Source organism: Psammomys obesus, unplaced genomic scaffold, assembly GCF_907164565.1.
Source record: "Psammomys obesus unplaced genomic scaffold, mPsaObe1.curated_primary_1811, whole genome shotgun sequence".
NCBI classification, from domain to species: domain Eukaryota; kingdom Metazoa; phylum Chordata; class Mammalia; order Rodentia; family Muridae; genus Psammomys; species Psammomys obesus.
Genome location: NW_026596158.1, coordinates 4,787,211 through 4,797,461, shown reverse-complemented (window position 1 = coordinate 4,797,461; position 10,251 = coordinate 4,787,211).

Sequence of the window (10,251 nt, the reverse complement as noted above, 5' to 3'; positions counted from 1 at the left end):
AAGTGTCCCAAGAGCTGATTAGGCTTTATGGTTAGGCTCTGGGCTTCTTCCTTATGAAACAGTTCTTTATCTTGTACAGCAGCCATGGCAGCGTTTTCAGTGCTGCTATGTGGGTGCTAGCTCCCTTACAGAGAACTCTTCTGAAGGCTGGTGACTACAAGGTTGGGTTTATACTTTGATCCTCTTGTGATCTATTACCAAATAATCCTTTGACCCTGGATTCATCGCAGAGGTCAGGGTGCTGTCACCTGACTGCAGCAGTTTGTACCCTAGAATCCCTGGCCCTCCCAGCCAGAAGTGACTAAAACCAAGTATCTCTCCTCGATAGTTGTAACCCCTTGTACTGGCCTCTGTAGGGTGATGTGGTCCTGTCTCTTACCTCTCAAGGACCCGATCTCAACGCTGTGCCATGCAAGTTAGTTGTGGAACTCACAGCCTGGCGAACTTAGATCCAGATCACAGGGTGCCCTGTGACAGCCATAGCCATGTGACCATGAGCACTTGAGATGGGATTTGTGTTCTAAGTGGGAAGCACAGCAGTTGAAATGATTTAGACAAATGTAAAGTTACCTCAGCAGTTTTACATGTTAACTGTGTTAAAATATTTTGGGTATATTGAGTTCAATAAAACACGTTAAAGTAATTTCACTTTGTTACAGCTTTTCGTTGCTATAGTAGAATGCCTTTTTTAAAAAAAAAAACCCTCTTAGGTTAACTTGGCTCATGGTTTCAGGGGTTTCTCCCCAAGATCATGTCTCTTGCTGTCACACTACAGTGAAATAGGATATCATTGTGGTATCATGTGAACCAGGAAGCAAAGGGGAGAGACAGGCGGGTGAGAGACAGGATAGACTTACCCAGGGCAGAGTCAGAGTCAGGAGCTGTTCCCTCCAGCCAGGCCCCACCCACTGTGGTATCAAATGACAAATCTATGCCTAGCTTGTTGGAGCCCTAATGCTACAGTCACTTTCCAAAGCTCACAGCCAAACCTGACACGCCTTTTTGGCCACCTTATTTCTAAACCGTAACACATTAATGTGGTTACTAGAAAGTTTTTAATCACATACATGGTTTGCATTATGTTTTCCTTAGGTAGTGCTGGTATACATTCCAGATTGGCAAACCGGCCTCCATGTCAAAGCCAGCCTGCCACTTGCTTTCATCAATAGTTTCATTGAATCTCAGCCACATCATCATTTCCCTTTTTTGAACTTGTTTTTATCAACTTACTTTCTGAAAGGACAGCCATGTTTCTTTGTTTGAGTGACAGATAGGATGACCCACAAAGCCCACATACTTACTGTCTTATACAGCGACTGAGCTCTGGGCTGTATAGCTACCAGAGTGAAACAGTTACCAAGAAAGCTACTTCACAGTGGTGTTCAGAGCTGGGCTGCGTTTCTTCCATTGAAGCTGTCCTGTGTGAGACCTGAGTGTGTGGCACAGTGTGTCTGTGCAAGCAAGAACAAAACTTTGGAGTGGGTTCTCTTCTTCCACCTGTACACCCTTTCCTGGGGTCAAACTCAGGTCGCCCAGATTGCCATAGCACACGCCCTCACCCACGAAGCCATCTCATGGTCCATCTGCCTCTTCCAAAACTCATCTGTCCAGCTTCACACTTTGGTGATGGGTACGTCGAGTCAAACAATTTGTTGAAAAGAACCGAATAAGTAAGTATTAAGCAGCGCTGCTCTGAAGTTTGTCAAGCTCCCCATGTCTGCATTGTCCTCCAGGCTTCATCCAGTGCTGTGGGCCCATCAGCACTGACTTGCTCTCAGAGCCTGCCGTGGCTGGACTGCTGCAAAGTGAGCTCAGTAAAGTCACTAGGGCAGGCTGACCACTGGCTGGAGCCTGACACCCGTGACAGCCACGAGCATGCGGAACTGTACAGCCGGGCTCACTGGGTGGTGAGGGCCTTCCATGGCTTTGGCTTGCCGGCAAAAGGTCTAAGGAAAAGTCACAGAGCTTTCTTTCAGATCAGCCAGCAGCAAATGTAAAGTGAGAACACTTCTGGCTCAGTGAAGCCTCAGACGAGTCTGCTGCCTGAAGGACTTTTGTCATCGTTGCTGTTGTTACAATTTTAAGGATTTGTTTTTATTCATGAGTGTGTCTCTGCCACGTGGCTACAGTGCCCGCAGAGGCCAGAAGGGGGCATTAGATTCCCTAGAGCTGGAGTTGCAGGTGGTTGTGAGCAGCACTGGTGGGTGCCCTGGAAGCACAGGGGACAGCTCTTCACCACGCAGCCACCTCTCCAGCCCTCACTAGTGTTTCCAGTCATCGCTAAGCAACGCTTGCTCTGGTAAAGAGGGTGTGAGCAGCAGACCCCAGTTTACACGCTGTTAGGGACTGTAGGCCCGTTCTCTGGGCAGTACCTTAATACATTTACTCTCTAGGTTTATCTCTTGATTCAGAAAGTATAGGTAGAATTATGCCAGCTTAAGTTTTTTCTGATGACAGGTAATCACTTTGAACTATTTACCTTACTAAAGATTACAGGAGGCACTGAGATTTAAAAGTCTGATTTTAGACATCTATTATAAATGACTATTATAATGGAATGTTAGGCCACATAATGAAGTCCTCAGATGTGGTCATTTCATGTCCCGCTTAACCAAATCTGTACCAGCTGGGTTACTGAATCCAGATGGCAACAGTGCCATTCTGTAACAGTTTGCAAAATTGAGTATATGACATCTCTCCAGTAACCCGCAGAGGCACGGACTCTTCATATTAAGTAGATAGTTTTATTTACACAGATCAGAAAGTAAGGAATCCTTGTGTGCTCAGGTTCAACTATTGCAAAGGAACCCGGTGGATCTGAGCCGGTGGCCCACTGGCAGAGCAGAAGTAAGCATCTTTCTTTCAGTTCTGCCATGTGCATTCTTTCCCAGCTTTCCCCTTCATGAAGATGAAGTACTTACACATAGCTACGTCCTTGCCATCGGTGTCATTAACGATCACACACTTTTAAATTAGTACTACAGATGGGGTGTAGCTCAGTGGTAAACAATGTGTGTAGCATGCATAAGGACCTAGGTTCCATCCACAGAATAAAAATAAATGAGGAAAATCAACAATAAGAATGTTATCTTAGGGCTGTTGAGATGGCAGGGCGACTGTCTAGTATATGGGAAACCCTGGGTTCAAAGCCATGTCACAAGAAGCTACATAAAATTCTTACCTACTAAGCGTGTACACAATGGAAAAGTGCTTGCCAAAATAAAACACCCTGGGCATGGCAGTACATAGCTGATATCCCAACCCTTGGGAGGTGGAGCAGGAGGATCAGGAGTTCAAGCCTAGCCTCCACTACATTGTGAGTGGAGGCTAGCTCGTTACACAGTGAAGACTTGTCTCCAAATACATAAAAATGAAAAAGCACGGTACTCATTTTTCATGTCTTTTATTAACACCTACTGGTTTTATTTAAAGGCCTATCACTACAGTACACATCTTCAAATTTTTGGCTTTTTCTACTTGTCATTTTATTAATTTTAGTATCCATATTCAGAAATAATGTGGCTGTGGTTCACTGAAATAGACACATCAATCCACAGCTTGCTCTTTTTGTTTATAGCTGCAGTCCTATTTAAATTCAGTGTATCCAATCACAAAAGGTGTTAGAAATTTTTATTTTAGGCTTGTGAGAGAAAGTATAGCAGAATGTGATTGAAATCTTAAGCTGGGTTTACTTCTGCTCCCCTGAAGCTAACACTGTACAAAAAGGTATGTGAAGCAAACCATTGGAGACAGGAGTTGGGAACCTGAGGTTCTCCCTACTCAGGAAGCCAGGGCAGTGGGTTCAAGAGTTCAAGGCCAGTCTGAGCTACAGAGCAAAACCCTGTCTCAAAATCCCCAAGCCAGGACTGGAGAGATGGCCCAGTGGTTAAGAGGCATGCTGCGCTTCCAGAGGACCTGAGCTTGGGGCCGAGCGCCTGCCTGGTACTCTAGCTCCAGGGATCTGAGGCCTTTGCAGGTGCCTGCACACGCATGTGCAAACAGACACATAGAAATTTGTGTTTGTTTCAATCCAAAAGTAAGCCCGATGTGGCAGCGTACACCTTTAATCTCAGCACTCAGGAGGCGGGAGTGGGCAGATCTCTGTGAGTTTGAGGCCAGCCTGGTCTACAGAGTTCCATGACTACATAGAGACCTTGTCTTAATTAGAAAACCAGGTATGGGATGAGTGGCTGGAAAAGCACCCTTACTTCTCAGCCCTGTGAGAACACCCTTGCTGACACAGTACCTCCTCCTCTCAGTGAAGACACTAAAGGCCTCGCCTAGTAGCACCATACAGCTAAAAATACCAGCATCTTGCCATCCCGCGCGGACCAACCCTGTGTTCAGTCTGCAAATGCTGAAAAGGAAGCTCCAGTGTTTTGTCTGAGAATCTTTATTTATATGTATGCGTGTGTGTTCATACATATGTAAATACAAACAGGTGCCCACAGTGGCCGACAGAGTGGCACACGCACAGGTGCCTGTCGATCTCCCGAAGCTGGAGTAACAGGCAGGGGTGCGCCACCTAATGTGGGCACCGGGACTTAAGCTCAGGCCCTCTGTAGTGCACGCTTTGGTTTCTTTTAAAACTCAAAGAAAGTCTGAGGGGGTGTTTGCTTCATTAGTTCATTTATTTATTCACTTTACATCCCAATCGCAGCCCCCTCCCTCCTCTTCTGCCAGTCCCGCCCTCCCTCCTTCACCAGATCCTCCCTCCCTACTCAGAAAAGTGGAATGTCTCTCCTCCTCCCCCTCCCCCCCTACCCACCCAGCACATCATGTTGAATCAGGACTGAGCAAATCCTCTTCCACAATAGCCTGGCATGGCAGCCCCGCAAGGGGGAAGCAATCAAAAACCATGCAACAGAGACCGTGCTAGAGACAGCCCAGCTCCCCTTCCTAGGGAACAACATGACAGTCAAAATATCCATCCGTTACTTAAGTGTCGGGAGCCTAGGTCCAGTCCATAGGTGGCCCTTGGTTGGTGCTTCAGCATCCACAAACTCCCTGGGCCCAGTTCAGATGGTACTGTTGGTCTTCTTGTAGAGCTCCTGTCCCCTCTGGGTCCTTCTATCCTTTTCCCCCAACTCTCCCAGAAGGCTCCCTGCACTCTGCCCAGTGTTTGGCTGTGAGTCTCAGCCTCTGTTTTGATCCCTTGCTGGGTGGAGTCTCTCAGAGGACAGCGAGGCTAAGCTCCCATCTGCAAGCATAGCAGGGTCGTTAATAGTGTCAAGGGTTGGCTCTCTGGTGTGGACCAGGAATTGGTTGGACAGTCCCTCAACCTCTGCTCTGTCTTTATCCCTGCACATCTTGTAGGCAGAGTAAATTTGGGGTCCAATTTTTTGTGGGTGGGTTGTTGTTCCCCTTCTAGTAGAGGGTGAGCCTCTGTCTGGTTGGAGGGTGGCTTCTTCAGATTCCATGTTCCCCGCTACGAAGGGTCTCAACTAGAGGTGTCCTATATCCTCTCAGGAGCCTACCCTGTCGCAGGTCTTCGGCTTGTCTCAGAGAGGGGGGGGGGGGGGGGGAGGACAAGGCTTCTCTTCTGTATGCAAGCCCTCTGACCTCCCACCACCCCACCCTGCCCTGCGCTCTCCCCACATCTGGTTCCTACCCTCATTTCCCTCGGCACTCCCTCTCCTGCCCTGTTCCCTCTGTTCAAGCCCGTCCTCTGTCTATTTTATTTCCCCTTTTCGGTGACATTCAAGCATCCTCCCTGGGGCCTTTCTTGTTACTCAGCTTCTTTGGGTCTGTGAATTATATGGTTATCCTGTACTCTATGGCTAACATACACTGGTAAGTGAGTATATACCATGTGTGACTTTCTGGGTCTGGATTACCTCCCTCAGGATGACCTTTTCCAGTTCCATCCATTTGCCTGCAAATTTTATGATTTCCTTTTTTTTTTTTTTTTTAATAGTTGAGTAGTATTGTATTGTGTAAATGCACCACAGTTTCTTTATCCATTCTTCAGTTGAAGGACATCCGGGTTGTTTCCAGTCTCTGGCTATTACTAATAAAGCCTCTATGAGCGTGGTAGTGCAAATGTCCTTGTTGAATGGTGAAACATCTATTGGGGTATAGCTGGGTCTTGAGGTAGAGCTGTCCCCAATTTTCTGAGAAGTCTCCAGATTGATCTCCAAAGTGGTTGTACAGTTTTCCACTCCCACCAGCAGTGGGGGAGGGTTCCCCTTTCTCTATATCCTCAATAGCATGTGCTATCACTTGAGTTTTTTATCTTAGCCATTCTAATGGGTGTAAGATGGAATGTCAGTGTTGTTTTGATTTGCATTTCCCTATGACTGAGGATATTGAACATTTTTAAGTGCTTCTCAGCCATTCGAGATTCCTCTGTTGAGAATTCTCTGTTTAGTTCTGTACCAGATTTTTTATTTGGATTATTTGGTTTGTTGGTGTTTAATTTTTGGAGTTCATTATATATTTTGGATATTAGTCCTTTGTCAGATGTAGGGTTGGTGGACATCTTTTCCCAGTCTGTAGGCTGTCATTTTGTTCTGTTAACAGTGTCCCTTTGCCTTACAGAAGGTTTTCGGTTTCATGAAGGTCCCATTTATTAATTATAGATCTTAGAGCCTGAGCTGTTGGTGCTCTGTTCAGGAAATTGTCTCCTATGCAATTGAATTCAAGGCTGATCCCCACTTTCTCTTCTTATAGATCTAGTGTATGGTTTTAGGTTGAAGTCTTTGATCCACTTGGACTTGAGTTCTGTGCAGGGTAAATATGGATCTATTTGCATTCTTCTACATACAGACATCCAGTTAGACCAGCACCATTTGCTGAAGATGCTATCATTTTTCCTTTGTATGATTTTGGCTTCTTTGTCAAAAACCAAGTATCAGAAGGTATGTGGATTTATTTCTGGTCTTCAGTTTGATTCCATTGATCCACTAGTTTGTTTCTGTACCAGTACGGTAGTTGTTTATTTCTGTTGCTCTGTAGTACTGCTTAAAATCAGGGATGGAGATACCTCCAGAAGTTCTTTCATTGTACAGGATTGTTTTAACTATTCTGGGTTTTTTGCTTTTCCATATGAAGTTAAGAATTGCTCTTTCAAGGTCTGTAAAGAATTCTGCACTAAAATCATCTGACCATGGGCTTTTTTTGGTTGGGAGACTTTTGATGATTGCTTCTATTTCCTTAGGAGTTATAATACTGCTTAAACTGTTTACCTGATTGTGATTTAACCTTGGTCAGTGAAATCTATCAGATAAATCATCCATTTCCTTTAGATTTTCCAATTTTTTGGAATGCAGGCAGTTGAAAAAAGACCTAATGATTCTTTAGATTTCTTCAGTATCTGTTGTTATGTCCCCCTTTTCATTTCTGATTTTGTTAATTTGGATATTCTCCTTCTGCCTTTTAGTTAGTTTGGCTAAAAGTTTGTCTATCATGTTGATTTTCTCAAAGAACTAGTTCTTGGTTTTTGTTGATTCTTTATATTGTCTTTCTTGTTTCTAGTTTTTTGGTTTCAGCTTTGAGTTTGATTGTTTCCTGCTATCTATTTCTCTTTGCTTCTTTTTGTTCTAGAGTTTTCAGGTGTGCTTTTAAATTGCTAGTATGAGATCTCTCTATTTTCTTTATGAAGGTACTTAGTGCTATAAACTTTTTTTTTATCGCTATTTTCATTGTGTTCTACAAGTTTGGGTATATTGTGCCTTTCTTATTGTTGAATTCTAGAAAGTTTTTAATTTGTTTTTGTTTTCTCCCTGACCCAGTGGTCATTGAGTAGAGAGCTGTTCAGTTTTTATGAGTTTGTAGGCATTCTATTGTTTCTGTTATTATTGACGCTTTAATCCATGGTGATCTGATAGAATACAAGGTGGTATTTCAATTTTTGGTGTATCTGTTCAGGCTTATTTGTGACTGAGTATGTGGTCTGTTTTGGAGAAGGTTCCATGAGATGCTGAGAAAAAGGTGTATTCCTTTGTGTTTGGATGAAATGTTCCGTAGATCTTTTTTAGGTCCAATTGACTCATTACATCAGTTAGTGTCTGTCTCATCAATGATCTGTACATTAGTAAGAGAGGAGTCTTGAAGTCTCCTAATATTTATGTGTGGGATTTGATGTGTAATTTAATATTCAGTATGTTTCTTTTATGAATGTGGGTGCCCTTGCGTTTGGAGCATATATGTTCAGAATTGAGATGTCATCGTGGTGAATTTTTCCTTTGATGAGTATGAAGTGCCCTTTCAAATCTCTTTTGATTAATTTTGGTTGAAAGTCTATCTAATTAGATATCAGAATAGCTACTCCAGCTTGTATCTTGTGTCTGTTTGCTTGGAAAACTTTTTTCTAGCCCTTTACTCTGAGGTAGTGTTTATCTTTGTTAGTGAGGTATGGTCCTTGAACGTAGCAGAATGAGGGATCCTGTTTTTGCAACACTTCATTTAGCCTGTGTCTTTTTATTGGTGAATTGAGACCACTGATGTTGAAAGCTATTAATGACCGACAATTGTTAATTCCTGTTATTTTAATATTGGTGGTGTTAGTGTGTGTGTGTGTGTGTGTGTGTGTGTGTGTGTGTGTGTGTTTCTCTTTTGTTTTTGCTGGTTTGAAGTTATTTCCAGTGTTTTCTTGGATGTAGTTACCCTCATTGGGATGGAGTTTTCCTTCTATATTTTCTGTAGGCCTGGATTTGTGGATAGCTATTGTTTAAAGTTGTTTTTGTCTTGGACTATCTTGTTTTCTCCATCTAAGGTGAGTTTTGCTGGATATAGTAGTCTGAGCTGACATCTGTGATCTCTTAGGGTTTGCAAAATGTCTGCTTAGGCACTTCTGTCTTTTAAAGTCTATGATGGGAAGTCAGGTGTAATTTTGATAGGTCTGCATTGATATGTAATTGGCCTTTTTCTCTTGCAGCTTTTAATACTCTTTTTTTGTTGTTTTGATTATTATGTGGCAGGAGGATTTTCTTTTCTTGTCCAGTCTGATTGGTGTTCTGTATGTTTCTTGTACATCTGTAGGCATCTCTTTCTTTAGGTTAAAAGAATTTTTTATGATTTTGTTCTAAATATTTTCTGGTCCTTGGAGCTGAGACTCTTCATCTTTTTCTATTCCTATTATTCATAGGTTAGGTCTTTTCATGCTATCTCAGATTTCCTGGAGATTTTTTGTGTGAGGAAGTTTTTAGCTTTAACATTTTTTTTAACTGATGTATCTGTTTCTTCCATCATATCGTCTATGCCTGACTGTGAGATTGGTATTGCCCCAAAAGAACCCAGTGACCCTAACCAGCCAGAATAAAGTCTAAAGAGACCTGCGCCCCCTTTCCCTTCTAACCTTCTTTCTCTTCTATCTAGATGGGAAATTGGAAGGGAGGTAGAACCCCAAATAAAATGGAGTTGTAAAACCTAGTGCCAATAGTACTCTGGAAGACAGTACATGCTCTTAAACACTGCACCAACAAGTCCCATCTAGGAATTTAAATTTTCTTTGTGACAGGAGCCAAAAAAGAATGGAGGATACTGAGGAGATGCAGCCTTGAGATGCATCAGAAGCATGGGGTGGTTGTGTCCAGTCCACAGATAGCTACACTGAGAGGGGGCAAGGTTCTCTTAGCCTGGGTAAGAGACAGTCTTAGGACATCTAGAGGGACACAGCTGTTGGAGAGTGTGTAGAAAACACATTCTATGAGTTTGAGGCCAGCCTGTCTACACAGAGGGCTCTGGGCTAGCCAAGACTCCATAGTAAGACCTTGTCTTAAATTTTTATTGATTGATTGATTGATTGATTGATTGATTGATTGATTGGTTAAACAAACAGATATAGGAAATCAATCATTAGAAAAGCATCCTCTAGGGGATCTGACACCCTGTGCTGGCCTCTATGGACACCTGCACACAAGCACACATGCACACACACAGACACTAACACACACACACACTCACACACGTTCTCACCCCAGGCTCAGCGATGTCTGTATAACTTTGGAAGAGGTCATTCCTTCGGCAGGACACTGGTGCTCAGCAGCTGGAAGCCTGAGGTCCAGAGACCAACCTGTTGATGCAGAATAGTGGACCGCAGCCTGGGGATACCACCCCACATTCCACCAAGTGGCCTTGCGGTCAAGGAGGAGATGGCAAAGGGAGGAAAAGGAAACTGAATCAGGGGCTGGAGAGGTGGCTTGGCAGTTAAGAGCAGCACTGGCTGCTTTTCCTGAGGACCTGAGTTCAATTCTCAGCCCCACGTGGTGTCTCGTAACCACCTGTGACTCCAGTTCCGGGAATGCAACA